Source organism: Panthera leo, chromosome C2 (assembly GCF_018350215.1).
Source record: "Panthera leo isolate Ple1 chromosome C2, P.leo_Ple1_pat1.1, whole genome shotgun sequence".
In the NCBI taxonomy this organism is placed as follows: domain Eukaryota; kingdom Metazoa; phylum Chordata; class Mammalia; order Carnivora; family Felidae; genus Panthera; species Panthera leo.
In genome coordinates, this window is record NC_056687.1 from 138859394 (window position 1) to 138875953 (window position 16560).

Sequence of the window (16560 nt, forward strand, 5' to 3'; positions counted from 1 at the left end):
TATGAGAGGGACTGAACATGTAATACTTAATATATTATTAGTTATTTTCCCTATATAAGTCATACCTCAAAATATATGCAATACAACACTAAAATGTACATGTAATGATGAGATATAACAGAATTGTGAAAACTAATTAATATTCAGAGACATTGCCATTATTTAACTGGAAGATATTTTTGAGAAAAAAAATTCTTTAAGTTCAAAGGAAACACCAGTCAAAGAAATGTCTTTGGAGCTCCAAGTACTATTTCTAAGGAGATAAGCATGTTGGACTCTTCCAGAAAGGAAATCAAATGGAAAGCTTGTAAACGTTATTAATTCAGTAGCAGAGACAATCTTGAGAAAACAGAGTCATCATTTTCAAAGGAAATTGGCTTTTGTAACATAAAAAAAATAAAACTCAAGGAATTAAAGGTGTACCCATGATATAGGTCACACAATGGAAACCCTAAACTAAGCCATTGCTGCTTGAAATCAAGGAATGGGGACATGACCAGAAGCTACAAGTGAAATAGCAGAGGCCACCCTGGGTGACATCTGTCTCTTCTTTCCAGATAAACAGCCTATAAGCACTGCATTAAGGAGGAAAATGGACAACTGATATACATTTTGCTCAACTTCAAATAAGTTGACTGGAGAAGAGGAAGGCACAATGGAAAACAAACTTGGATGAAACTTTTTTTTAATTATCTGTAAAAATGACTTCAAATTTAAGTTCATTGAACTCTAAGTATTTGAGAAAACATATTCAAAGAAACTATACAGATCTGATCCAAAATCTCATTGGCACCATTTGAAATAAGGTTAGAAGTCATGTGAAATCTGTGAGTCAGAGAGCCCACCATAGAAGGCCATTTAACACAAATCAGTGTAGGGGGTTAAAATGTCACCCCAGGGGCGCCTGGGTGGCTCAGTCGTTTGGGCAGCCAACTACAGCTCAGGTCATGATCTCGTAGTCTCTGAGTTCAAGCCCCACGTCAGGCTCTGTCCTGAGCTTTCAGAACCCGGAGCCTGCTTCCGATTCTGTATCTCCCTCTCTCTCTGCCCCTTCCCTGCTTGTGCGCTCTCTCTCTCTCTCTCAAAAATAATAAACAATAAAAAAATTTAAAATATGTCACCCCAAAACATGCCATTTTGGCATATTGATTATTTCAAATTAAAGGTACTTGAGAAACAGCCAGACCAAGGATGCTTTGCCCCTTCTTCCTCACACTGAAAGCAGGAGATAAGTCTCCCATGTGAAACTTACCCTCCCTGTACCAGGAGAGTAGAAGACATCCTTATCACTAAAGACAGGTAATTCAGGGAGAAGAAGGCTATATAAATGTATCTTGTTACTTCTTCACCATCTTACCACTCCTAGCCCAAACTCCTTTGTCTTGTCAATTCTTCGCAAACTTATTGTTTCTTTGCCTTAAAGGTATAAAAGCTTCCTTCTCTGGTTACTTCGAGTTTCATATCTCTGTGGGCCTCCTGTACATGCATACATACATAATTAACCCAGAACTAATATCATACTTAATTGTGAGAGGCTAGATCCTTTCCCTTAAGATCAGGAACAAGGCAGCAATGCCCTCTCTCACCACTATAGGGATAGAAAACAGATCAGTAGTGGCCAGAAGTTTGGGAAGGGAGGCCTATTTGACCAGGGAAAACACAAAGAATTTTTTAGGGCTGGCAGAACTCATCTATATGCTAGATATATAACACCGTGCATACATCAAAAACCTGCAGAAATTTGTAACACAGAGAGCCAATGTATGCAATGTATGCAAATGCAATGTATGCAAATTTTCTTAAAACTCAGGGAATTGGAGGATCCTAACATGGAATGCAGACTGTGACAAAAGAATACATATATACATATATATACATATATATATACATATACATACATACATACATACATACACACACACACACACATATACACACACACACACACACACACACACACACACACACACACATACACACACATATACATAACCTCACTGAAGAGAATGGGTAAAAAGTGCTAATCTAAGTAACTTTAGAGAATGATACTTTGACCAGAAACTACAAGACTAAAGACAAAATTAACTTCACATAAACATTTTACTCTAGTCAACAAAGTTGTTTCTCACAACATGTGCCTTCAATGAAAGGCACAGGGTTCTTCGGAGAAATGACTGATTCCAGGGCTGGAGCGTGAAATAAAAATGATAATCCTGGAGCATCTTGTAGTACTAGAAGGTAAGGAAATGTTAAAACAAACAAACAAACAAACAAACAAAAAAAAAAAAACAGCAACATAGGGCATGTCAAAAGAACACAGCGGCCAACTGAAACACCTCCCAGTGGCCAAACTGGAAAAATTTGAACAACAAAATAAATAACTAAGCCCTGCATTATAACCTAAAGTATAAAATAAATATCCCTAAGTCTATGCTGATTTAAAGAAATGATTGAATAAAATAAAATAGAGGAGAGACAAATCTCTTATAATCAACTATTCTAAATAATTTATGTATATACTCTGCCCTCATGGAGGTGGAGCATAAGGGCTCACCTATGGAAAGGGGAAAGAAAACTCTACAGCGTAGAAACCTAACAAACACTACGTCAGCCAGGTGAGCAAGGTCAACATCCTCCATGGTAAGTCATGTTGATAGCATGTCTCCTCGACAGGATGTGATGAGAGTACCAGTTTACCTCATGATTTTCCTCCCCAAAACATATAACCCCAGTCTAATCAGGAGAAAAACTTCAAATAAATCCCCACTGAAGGAGATTACAAAATGCCTGACCAATACCCCCTCAAAATTGTGAAAGTCCTCAAAACCAAGAAACTCTGAGAAACTGGCACAGACCAGAGGAGTCTCAGGAGATATGACAAGTAAATGTAATGTGACATCCTGTACGGGATCCTGGAGCAGAAAACAGACTAGTGATATCTGAACACAAGTGTTGTTAACAGTAATGTACCAATATTGGTTTCTTAGTCGTGACAAAGGTTGCATAGTAATGTAACATGCAAACAATAGGGAAGGCTCAGTGAGGAGTGTATGGGAACCCCCTGTTTCACATCTGCAACTTTTCTGTAAATCCACAACTATTCTAAAATTAAAGGTTGATTTAAATTTTAAAAATAAGGTACTGGCCTTTGGACACTGTAAAGAAAAATCTTCTCTGACGTCCAAATATAATACATAATCAACTTCCTCTGTCTCAGCTCCACTATCTTATTTCCTCTTCTTTCATCTTGTCCTTGTCAAGGGCCATGGCCTTCCCCCTTATCAGGTAGTCCGTCTTCAGATCTGCTTTCTCTCTTCCTTCTCCTTAGATCTATCCTAGAGCATGCTTTTGGAATTTTTTTCAAAAATCTTTAATTAAAGCTGCAGTGAACTGTCCCCAAATATTCCCCCTCAGTCTTCCTTATGTCAAAATATCTACTCCTCTGGGGATCCTGATTCCCATTATCAATGAAATAGACAAAGATCTATATCCATGGCACAAGGGCAGAGAAGCCATTTATGCCTCAAGAGCTCTTTAGTACAAAAGAACAGGCGACAGGCAGTGAAATCCATTAATAACCTTAAGCCCCACAGGACAAACACTCTAAGTATTGCTTACAAAACAATTCCTATGGAACAGCAAGGAGTCAATAATAACTTTCTAACCTGACTACACTTTCAAAAATGGCTCCAAGGTATATAGTGCTACCTCGCATTTCTTTTTTTTTTTTTTTTTAACGTTTACTTATTTTTGAGACAGAGAGAGACAGAGCATGAACAGGGGAGGGTCAGAGAGAGAGGGAGACACAGAATCCGAAACAGGCTCCAGGCTCTGAGCGGTCAGCACAGAGCCCGACACTGGGCTCCAACTCACCGACCGCGAGAGCGTGACCTGAGCTGAAGTCGGACACTTAACCGACTGAGCCAGCCAGGCGCCCCGCTACCTCTCATTTCAATTTCCCTTCTTCTTCCTGCTTTTACCAGCCTTCCCTTATTCTTCTGCCATCCTTTAAGTACATAATAATAAATAGTAATAACATTTTACATATATCTAGTGATTACTATGTGCTACACAGTCTCTGGATTATTTAATTTAATCCTCACAATAAAGTCATTACTATTATTAGCCACAGATTACAAATAATAAAACCAAGTTCAAAGAGGTTAAATAAGTTAGCCAAGGTCACGTTTATAAATGATAAAGCTAAGAAATGAGTATATATGGCTCCAAATTCCAGGATCTTAATCTCTCTGTATCTTGCTTCCTATCTTTACATCTTTTCTTCTTTCAATTACCCTTTTGGAGACTTTTAACATTTGTCATTGGTTCTCTGTCCACATGAGTTATAGTGGCCAATTTTTGGGAATCGTGTTTTTTTCAGAATATCACTGAGGGCCCAAAGCATCTGATCAGAAAGAGAGAGCAAAGGAGACATCAAACTGAACAAAATCCTATAGTTGTGCCTAATCTCTTTTCAGTCCCAACTCAATCCTTGCCTCTCTGGTTACAGTACCCATCTACACGTCTCATTTATGTTATATTCAGATCTCTCTCAAAAACATAACCTTGAAAAATAATAAAATATCCTTAAAAGAATGAGGCACAAAATTACAGAATAGTAATGCTTTCACATGCCTTGGCAATTTCCATTGTTGTATGTCTGAACATACCTGAAACTATAATTCATCAATCAGTTTGTATTACCATTTTACGATGCATGATGGTTACTACTTATAGCCACTGCAGGATCTAAGATTAAAGCTCTAAACATTTTTAATCTTACACCTAATCAGCTTTCCCAAAAGTTCTCCCCCATTCACATTAGACTCATCAAGAAAATTAGTCCGTTCAATTAAGAAAAAGACTAGAATGGTATTAATTAAAAATTTGTTCCTAATTTTACTAATTCTTGAGTTATAAATTATTTTAAATGTACCTATTTAAAGAGAAAACATAAAAGACACCCAATTAACTAATAATCTCCAAGAGAATATTAATGTTTGAACCACATCTCTTTGTTTTGTGGATGTCCATATAATACAAAGTGCCTTGATCATAGTAGAAACCCAAAGAATACTTTATTAATCATGCAAAAAAAATTATTGTTTTTAAATATTTACAAATAGTTGTGTCAAAAAAACAAAAGTCCCGAGCTCAAATTCTAAGTGTTTGGGAATCTTTCTGGTCATTAAGCAACTTCAGGAGAGGAAAATTAATGTCGGGGTATTAGTTCCATTCTCCCACGTTTTCATAAACTGTTCTGTAAGAATTTTAAGCAAACATGAAATGACCCTCCTAAGGCACATATAACTTTATTCAGAATACCAAAACTTTCTACACTGTTCAAACGCTAGAATTGTGAAAACATTTATTAATGTTTTATTAATGGAAGGAAGAAAGTGAAACTTTTAATACTACTTATCCAGACAAATCAATACCCACTAAATAGAAGGTGATCCTCCAACTGACTACCAGCTGTAGAGCATAGAAGTCTCCCACAATTGCAGATTTTCAAAAAATGAACACCCAGGGGCACCTGAGTGGCTCAGTTGGTTAGGCATCCAGCTTCGGCTCAGGTCAGGTCATGATCTCATGGTTCGTGGGTTTGAGCCCCAAGTCTGCTCTGTGCTCACAGCTCAGAGCCTGGAGACTGCTTTACATTCTATGTCTCCCTCTCTCTCTGTCCCTCCCCCACTTGATCTCTCTCTCTCTCTCTCTGTCTCTCAAAAATAAATAAACATTAAAAAAAAATGAACACCTAACACAGAATCTGTCTTACACCATTTCCTTATCATCAGGCACTTTGAAATGGAATTAGAGTATCTATTAATGTGCTCAGCTAAATGAGCCATTCAAAGATGCTCTAATAATCAACCATTATATGGCCAAATAGGTGTTTAAACTAATTAGATGTCTGAAATTACCAGCCTACATCTTGGATGCATTTTATTTCAGATAAAATATGGCAAGATACATTAAATGACATATCGAGCAATAATTTTTATAATCAAAATGTAATTCATTTATTTTATGTAGATTAGCATTATCCTTAATTGACTTGAAATCAAAATATTTTCCAAAATGTCATTTCACTGGTACCCTATTTACTAATATTCAGAGAAGTTTTCATCATATTTAATGTTACTTTCTGTCATTCAGAAACAACTTCTTTTTTTTACCCCAAGCTATCAATCATGGCACTAAAAACCCCCGACAATTACTATATAAAATAAAACTGCTCACAAGAAAAAAACCACCACTGGGGAGGATGCCAAAATGCATAATCTGCAAATTATTTAACCACCCAAAACTAAATACATCTTGGGCTACTATCTTACTTGTAAAATAATTTTATATATTTTTTTTTCTTTTATTATGTAGTGAGTACAAGAGTTTATCCTTAAAACAATCACAATCAACACATATGTATATGTAAAAACCTTTATTGTCATCTCACCAACAGTATTGAATTCTAATTCCCTAAGCAAAGAAACTCCTTTATAGGTTCAGTATGTATACTGCTCACATATACATACCTACTCACATTTTGCTCTTCTTTTTTAAATTTTAAATCCATACATGATAATTAAATTCTCTCTCTCTCTCTCTCTCTATGTATGTATATATATATATATATATATATATATATATATATATATACAATTTTTCCCCTAAATCTCCATATATTCTTCCCTTTAATATGTTAACTCAGAAGTGATGATGGGTTATTGCTGTTGCTGTTTTTACATCAACTATGAATAAAAGGCTGATGTACTCCTTAGTAACCTTCATCCCTGTAACCGTAGCCTTAGGCAGCAGGTAATGGGCTCTCATCATGTAAGTAAAAGGGATTTCTGTGTTCGCCCTGTGAACATTTACCCCCGGGATTCTCAAAGACTGGACTTGGTTTTCGTAGCTGCAGAAAACCAAATACCATGTGTGACTTGTTCAGCGCCACTTGGTAGTCTTCTTCAAACAGTTCTGTTTACATATTTTACTTTCAAAGTCCTAGCCATGCTTCCACCGCATAGAACTCCTGCATTGACATCGTCCCACTTTTCTGTCCTCTCTTTTCCAATGGTATCTTGATGGGAAACCAGAAATGACTCCCTACAGAGCCTCAGAACTTGCAGCTCTGCATACCACAGATGCAGATTGGACAAAATGAGAACTGTGGCGTCTATCTAGAACTCACCACATTTACCGAGTTCTGTTCTGAAGGGGGCGGAGCTCCTTAACTGAGTCTAAGACAATTCATTGCTGAGAAATCTCTGAAGATCTGAATATAGGGGTCTGGACACTAAGGACTGGCCAAAGCAAGGTGCCGAAGACACTTGAATTGGCTCTTCAAATAAACATGAGTAAGAGTTCACCAAAGGCACGTTCTTTCTAACTCAGAATGAAGACCAGCAGCAATAGCCATGACATTCTCTGAAAGCAAATGGAACTGGAAATGTCTTCAGATGTCTCAAAGCTCCAATCTCTTCAGCCAGTAAAATGAGAGTAACCACAACTCCTTACTGAATAAAGTCATTGTCAAAATCATCTACATAAATGTTTAGCACAGAACCTTCAAAATGGTCACTGTTGTTGTCATTACCATCTTGACTTTTCAGGAATTCAGTTTTTAAGTGTATATTATGATGAAACCATATATGCCTGGATATCAAGAATACAATTTTTTTTCTCCCTGAAATCTTTATCTTTCTATGTGTTCTCTGCTATCTGTCCGGCACCTGGAATAGCAAAAGCCAAATGAATGAATGAATGATCAAATAATATGTTTTAGCACTACTGCATTTTATGTTCATTTCTTTCCCATCTACTTTCATGGAATCTTGCATTCTTTATGCTGAATCAGTGATGTGTTCTCCATTTCTTCTCAGCCTATACGAGAACACTAGTCTTCACATACAGAGATAGCTGTTACATTTGACATTTTAAGTGAGCTATTTTCCCCCTACTGCCAATGTGTTCCTACTAAAACCATTTATCATCTCTGTCATGTGCACAAAGATGACTGGGAAGATAAGTAATAATAGCAGGCAAACTGATCTACCTCAAATTCTCTAAGATTACTAAGTGCACTGTGCTTTTCTTCTGCATAAAGGATGATGGAGTGACAGACCAATACATTAAATTAGGAAAGGCAGCTCAGTTACACAGAGGCAGCCAACTGATTCTACAGTACAGTTTTACCATAAGTCTACCCTATAATCAATTATATATTTGCTTAAGATCCAAATCGCTGCAGAGGTTTATCTGTTAATCAGATTGGATTATGATCATTACCTCTATCCATCCAATAGTTTAAGGGGAAAAAAAGAAATATCCATTTGAAAAGACATACCAAAACCTTTGCTATATTTTTTAATTTCAAATTCTTTTGCATCGCGTGAATTAAAATAAAATTGAATAAGACTGTAATTCAAGGACACAGCGTTCTGAATTTTCCCTCCTCAATAGCCTGTTCTAAAACAATTCAAAAGAAAACAGCATATTAGCCCAAAGTCACTGAGCACTTTTACATGTGCCATTGCTCAAAATGTAGCTTAATTTTCCATGTCCTTTAATGATTTCTGGTAAGAAACTATCATTTATATTTGAGAATATATGTTACTGCCAGCACCCTGTTGTGATGAAACAAACAACAAAAATATGAAAGAGGCAAAGGAAGGTAGAGTTGAAGCTTAGTCTGAGAAATGAGGCTTTTCCTATCAAATAGGATACTGGTGTTGACAGTGGTTAAGCAGAGAATGGAAAGGGACAGATGCAAATTTAGGGTGTTTTTTCTCTTAGTACTTTTGAAGTGAGGTGAACATCAGACATTCTCCTATGGCACCAACAGTATAGAAGCATGCTGCTAGGCTAAAAACAAAAATTAATTTAATCACGCCCGACTAGAATTTTTGAAACTATTGCTCTGGTCCAGTCAGGAAATAGATAAGGAGTAAGTGAACATAAATGTCTTTTGTAATAACTGCTAAATAGCTATTTTGATACCACTCTCTAATTTCTAATTGGGCCACAGGAATAAAGGCATAAAGACATACTATGGCAACCATGAACATGCACCTCTCAGATCTCCAACTTAGGAGCGTAATTAGCAACAGCCCAGGGTACTGCATTCTGAAGTCCCTCACTGAGTCTGTGATGGGGCCACACTTCAGCCGCTGCCTGAACCCATTCCTGCAAATTCACTGCTGGGAGTACTTTGGCCAGAGGGCTCCCTGTCGGCCTTGCTGAAACTCTTAAAACTGCACTGCAGTCTAATACCTTCCTTCTTCCTTCCTTCTATCCTCCCTTTCTTTCTATCCCTCTCACCCTCAGGGGGGTCAGACCTGCACCAGAGTGTGAAAGCCCTTCGGGTACCTCTGGTTATCTCACACATTCCCTCACTGGCACTTTCCTCAGTAAGTCTCTTCTCATGGAATCCTACTCTGGTGCCTGCTGCTCAGACAGCTGTGCCCTACGCCTGTACTCTCCACAAAATAAAATTGTGACAGCTATATATTTTTGTCAACAAGCACATTTAAAAATCACTGGATAAATACATAAATCAAACAAGAGAATCTTCTTTTTTTGCCTGTATTTATGCCCTAATTTATGTTTGGTAAACTCAGATTTCTATTTATTCAGCTTTCTTTCAAGTTCAACACCGTTGTACCAATCTCCCTGATCTCTAACACAGACATCTTGCCTCGTAACATTCAAAAAGCATGTTCAGTTTATTTTAAAATTCCAATAAAAGAACAAGTTTCTCCCACTGCTGAGGCAAATATGACTGATAACCAGAAAGAAGTTCTTTCTTCGGGCGCCTGAGTGGCTCAGTCAGTTGAGCATCTGACTTTTGGTTTCAGCTTAGGTCATGATCTCAAAGCTTGTGGGTCCAAGCCCCATGTCAGGCTCCACTCTGGCAGTGTGGAGACTGCTTGGGATTCTCTCTCTCCCTGCCCTTTTCCATGTTCGTTCTCTCCCTCTCTCTCTCTCTCTCTCTCTCTCTCTCAAAATAAATAAAAATAAACAAAAAAGTTTATTCTTTCTTTCTTTCCTTTGTTTAGAGGTAGGGAAGTAGTTTGTGGTAGAGAATGCTAGCTAATCGCCAAGCCCCTTTCCTCTTCTTTTGGACACACAGCCACCAGCCCATATTTCTCAGGCTCCCTTGTGGGACTAGGTGCAGCCATGTGACTGAGTTGTAGCCAGTGAAATGTGAGTAGAAATGAAGGGAACCATTTCTGCCCCGGCCCATAAAAACGTGCCTGTGTGAATCTCCATGTTCTTTATCTTTTCATCTATCACTGCCTGCCAGCACAGCTCACTTGGAAACATGTTGAAGATGAAAAAGTGGTAAGACCAAAGGAGTCTGGATCCCTGAATTACCAAGTATATAAAAAGCTGTCTTGACCAGGTCTTGTTATGTAAACAAAAAATAAATTCATTGTTTTAAGCCTCTAAGATTTGGTGAATTTATTACAACAGCAAGAACTACCTTAAGGAACTTAAGTTTTCTATCAAAGTACCCCTCACAGGATTCATAGTGATGCTTGCTCATGCAAGGCAATGATGATATGGAGGAGGTGGCAGATAGCTCCAAAGACAATCATCAATTGTTCTTCTGCTTCCTGTGTGCACAAGCCATTCTTCCCTTCAAGAAGAGGTTTATTCCCCACCCATCCCCCGCCACCTTCTTGAATCTGGTTGGTCCTGTGACTTGTTTTGACCAATGGAATCCAGGGAACCTTGAGCAGTCCCAAAAGTAGCCCTTAAAAGCCCAGACAGCCTTGACCTTGTTTCATAAAACCCAGTGGCCACTCTGTAAAGAAGTACAGGCTGTCCTGCTACAGACAGAGGCCAATTGGAGAGGCCCTCTCCAAGATGAGATACCAAGAGGAGAAAGACGACATGGGAAAAGACTCAAGTGACCATGGTCTACAGACCTTGGTGAGGCAGTTACCTTCTCACAACCCAGCCCATGTGCCAGCAAAATGCAGCCATGTGAGTGACCCAGCTAATACCATGTGGAGCAGAACACTGTCCAGTCAACTCACAGATGCATCACAGATAATAAATAACTTATTATCATTATCAGCCACTAAGTATCTGGGGTGGGAGGAGCGGGGAGAGTTGTTCTTACACAGGAAAAGATAAATGATACACCGGAATTTTAAAGAAAGGAAGGAAGGAAAGAAGGAAAGAAGGAAAGAAAGAAGGAAAAAAGGAAGGAAAGAAAGAAAGAAAGAAAGAAAGAAAGAAAGAAAGAAAGAAAGAAAAAGAAAAACAAAGGAGTTTGGAGAAGGAAATAGCCTGAGAAGTAATGGTTTCATTGTTTTGCTTTTGGTTGTGGAATTCCAATTAGAAATAATTATATCCTTTTACCCTTTTAAAATAGTATTGTGTTCTCCTGTGAAATAAATGCCAAATAGACATCTTTACCTAGTAACAAATATACCCTGATTTTTAAAAGTTTCTTTATTCATTTTGAGAGACAGAGACAGAGAGAGAGCACAGGAGGGCAGAGAGAGGGATGGAATGAGAGAGAATCCAAGCACGTAGCTCAACGCAGGGCTCAAACTCACGAATCAAATCTTGAGATCATGACCTGAGGTGAAACCAAGAGTGGAATGCTCAACCAGGTGAGTGAGCCACCCAGGTGCCTCAAATATGCCCTGATCTTGACACAAACCAAAGCTGTAATACACACAAAATTCTTACTATTTTTAAAATAAAACATGAATAATATTTTTACACCCCTCCCCCACAAAAGGGTCAACTTATACGGGAAAATGAAAAGTGAAGACTTCCCTTTCATGATTCTTTCATGACTGCAATTCTACTTCCTCTCCCAAAGGCATCTACTGAGGACATTTCAACTTCCTATGTTTTAGTCCTCCAGAGTTTTCTATGCAATCTTTGTGTTTGTGCATGTGTGCCATTTTCTATATTTGAATATGATGAGAGTCAGTTGTATATGTCATTTTGCAATCCATATAATTCATTTTTGAGGAAACAAATATGCTATTACTGACTATCAACGGATTTAGTTTTTACATATGTGTTTTCTTTTTGTTAAGTTCAAATTTAGAAGATTTCTCCTCTAGCAACAAGAATGTGTCACCAACTACTTCCGTCCTTTGATTTAAGCATACTGTATAACGACAAGAGTTTACGAGACACAGAAGACTATTTTTCCCACAGAGCAGTTTCTCATTTCTTTGATTCTGAGGCATTTTCATTACATGAATACTTATTTTTCACATTTCTGTTTTAACTACAGTTGATCCTTGAACATGGAGGTTGGGAGACTAACCTCCTGTGCAGTCAGAATTAAGTGTATAACTTTTGACTCCCACAAAACTTAACTATTAATAGCCTACTGTTTACCAGAACAGCCAATTAACACATATTTTGTATGTTATCTACTGTATTTTTATAAGGTAAACTAGAGAAAAAAATATTAAGAAAATCATAAGGAAGAGAAAATACATTTACAGTACTGTACTGTCTATATGGAAAAAAATCTAATTGGAACCTGCACAGTTCAAACCTATATTGTTCAAGGTCAACTGTTTCCCAATAGTCTTTAATTAAGAAAAAATGATGCTGAAAGGGTAAAGCTCTTATATTGACAGTCATCAACAGCTTATTGGCAACAAAAATTATCAGAGCACTAATAAACCTTTACTGCCTCAAAACTATATCACTTATCTGAGCTTGGAAAGAGGAGAATTAGAAAGACATGACAATGTATAGAAAATTTTTTCCCTAGAAATTTCTTTGTGCTCAGTATTCATGAATAATGTCTGTGTTCAGATTCTTCAGTTGACTTTGGGAAAACTAATAACTTCATTCTATAGAGAGATTTCTTGGGTTAAAAGTGCCAGATTTCTTGAATGTCTGGCATCCAGAAGAAATGATAGTTTTGGGTCTTTAATGTTGGAAGAAAATCCATTTCCTTCTTTGTAGATGAATACAATGTCCAAAGACATTTCCAGAGCATACCATCTTAAGAAGGAAAAATGACTCTCCTTTTAAACAATAATTCACATTAGACTCCAATATTACCAGAATATGAAGTAGGACACATTTGCATCTGATATCGACAAACTATGTTATCTTCTTTCAACAACAACATAGAATTATCTCCATTTGTGAGAAAATTCCACGGAGTTGACTGCTCCTTAGCACCAGGCAATAGCCTTATTGAGGCAATTTTCATTTCATTTCATGAGAGAAATATGCTCGAACTATGTTTCTTCAATTGTTTATAGCCTCTTGAGGTTTGTGACTGTCAAGAAAGCACTAGATAATAGTAATAGCTGTGGCAGATTGTGTCTTCTAAAGATGGCCTAGATAGTGTCTCCTAACCCACATAATCCTTTTACAATGCAACTTTATCTATTGAAAGGTAAAATTTATAACCCTTCCCTTTGAAACCAGCTGGGCTTTTGTGACAGGTTCAACAAAAAGAGTACAGTGGAAGTGATGCTGCCTGACTTTGGAGACCAGGTAATGAAGGACAATTTAGTTTCCACCTTGCTGCTGAATAATCACAATTGGAGCCCTGAGTCTCTATGCTTGTAAGCTAACTGCCCTGAAGCAGCCATGCTGTGAGGAAGCCCAAAATAGCCCACACGTGAGAACAAAAGGACAACTCATGACTTCTTGAAAAGAACTGTCCAGTCAACTCCCAGTTTACTCCAGCCCTTTATTGTTTCAGCTACAACCCCTCAAACCAGAACCAATCAACCGAACCCTTCCCAAATCCATGGCCTACAGAAACTATGTGAGAAAGTGAAATGGTGGTTGTTATTCTAAGTCACTAGGTTTTGCAGTGCCTTGTTACACAGTAATAGCTAAAAGCTAATATTTATTGAGCTATAATAATATTGAGTACATATTTTATTTATCAAGCATATAATATTCATGTGCCAGGTAATGTTTAAAGAAAATTTCTTGTATTAATTCACTTAATTCTTTCAAAAACCCATGAGGTAAGTACATTTATTCTATTTCAAGGTAGGAAACTGAGGCAAAGAGTGACTTTGAAACTTTCTCTTCACAATGGTAGATGGCAAAAATGGAATTTAACCCTGAGTCTAACTCCTGAGCTAATACTTCTATTTTATTATTTTATTTATTTATATATATATATATATATTATAATAAATATATATTTATTATATGCATGTCACATATCCAATATATTTATGTAATAAATATATTTAACATAGAAGATCATATAATATACATCTATAATAAAATATAGATACATTTTATAAATATAAATGTTTTTACATAAATATAAAATATAAATATATTTTAGTATAAATATATTTAATTATATATCAATATATATCAATATACATACATATGTACATACATATGTATATTGATATACATACATAACATATATGTATCCATATATACACATATGTATATCATGTACATACACTGATAGATATATCAATGTATATCATATGTATATCAATATACATATATCAACCACAGTTATTTTATTGGATAGATCAAAAATATTCAATATTTTTTAAGATAACACACAAGACGTCAGAGAAGTATCTGCTTGAAGCTATTCGTTCAGAATTTCTTATCAAAGCATTTCCTGAAAACTTGTTTTCATTTTGTTTTGCTTTGTTATCATGAAGTAGGCTTTTCACTGAAGAACACTATAAGAAATTTTGATATGAAAAATGTTTCCACATAATCAGTAAGAAGCAGTATTGTAGACAGGTCTCTCCATCATTGCATGAGTAAACACTTGGTAGAAATTACTATAAAGCATAGGATATTCAGACACGGGAATATCATTGTGCCTTTTGGAGGCACTGTTTTTTTGTTTTTTTTTTTTTTTGCAATGAATTTACTTGTCTGGTTTCCCCTACTTCAAGATTTAAGATACTAACTTTAATAGTCAGGTGTGATCCAAAAGCATGAAAGCATACAAATACCTAGAGGGGTTATTTACCTTGGGAATTCACATTAAAAAACCATTAATTGAGAATTATTTATTTTGTATTGAGGACAAGTTTGAAGTATGAAGTATTTCTAACAAATTCTAAAGAATATGCAGCAGGACTCAAATCTTCAGTTCCCCATTACTACAGAGTTAGTGATAAACCTAAACTTCTATGGCTAGAATGGTTCCATTTGATTCCTCTTGGGTGTGGTTTTGTTTTACATCAGGCTCACATTTAGCATGTGGAGTCCAAAGTAAGCACACAAATGAAGGGCTGTGTACCATGTATCTAAATATTTGAAAATTAAAACATGCTACACCCGCAGAAAAAGCCTCGAAAATCCAAGATCAAGGGGCTGGCGTATTCAGTGTCTAGTGAAAGCCTGCTTCTTGGTTCATAGGCAGCATCTTTTCACTGTGTCCTCACATGGTAGAAGGGTGAGAGAACTCTCTGGCACCTCTTTAATAAGAGTGCAAAATCGTTCATGAAAGCCTCGCTCATTAAATCACCTCCTGAAGGCCCAATCTCCAAAACCCATTGCAATGGGGGTTAGGATCTCAACATAGGAGTTTTGAGAGATCACAAACATTCAATTCACAGTATCTTCCATCAAAAGGTCAAGTCTAATTCCTCTCCTCTTGAATACGGTTCTATCACAGTGACTCAGTTCTAATAAAAAAATAATGTCACACAAGGGACTCTGTGGACTTCCAAGGCTAGTTTAGAAGGAAAGGTGATGTAACTCCCTTCCAGATGGAGACCCACCCCCTAACTGCACACGTGTGTGTGTGTGTGTGTGTGTGTGTGTCTACTGACTCTCCAAAGTCATAGAGTCAGAGAGGCCATGTGTAGGTGTCCCAGCTAACAGTCCTAGCTGAGATGTCAGCCAGCAGCAAGAACCCATCATGAGACATGTTAGTGAAGGAGTCTAGATGATTGAAGCTCAAGTGATGCTGAATGGAGGAGAAACAGGTTGTTCCCACCAAACTAACTCAACCCAAATTGGAGAATTATGAACAAAACTGTTACTGTTGTTTTAAGCCACAGAATTCTGGGGTGGTTATACAGAAATAAACAGCCAGAATACAGTGTTAAATACCAGTTTTTCTAACAGCTATGTTACATTGTTAAATGTCCTAGATTTCTAAGTTGGAAGATCTAAGAATTTGAACTGAAGCTTCATCATTCATTACTGTGTGGATGTAGATCACTTACTATTAGCACCTCTCTCCTCATTTGATGTTGGGATAATAACCCTGCCTCAGAGATATCAAGAGTTTCGAGAGGAAAATGCATACAGAAGACTATGACCCAGAGCAATTCACATTTCAAGTATGTTCCTTGAATCCGGATCTGACAGTTCCAGGTATTTATACATTCTTACTTCTTTGTCCCTATTGCTTTTCCATAAGCGGAGAGAACTGTGAAAGGTATGCCTGTTACATCTGCATCTAAAACTGTGAATAATCCGTAGTAAGAAATTAACACTGGAACATTCTTCATCAAAGACCATTATCCACTGAACCATTCTAGCCATTTGAAGAAGAAACTCAAGAAACAGGCAGACTTTCATTTTTGAAATCAT

General features: G+C 37.0%; 1 protein-coding gene across 1 annotated transcript in view; it reads right to left on the reverse strand.

Moving 5' to 3' along the window:
- The window catches only part of ZNF385D (zinc finger protein 385D), a 1208478-nt gene that overhangs the window by 1191528 nt on the left and 390 nt on the right, over nt 1-16560 (reverse strand). The window lies entirely within an intron of this gene.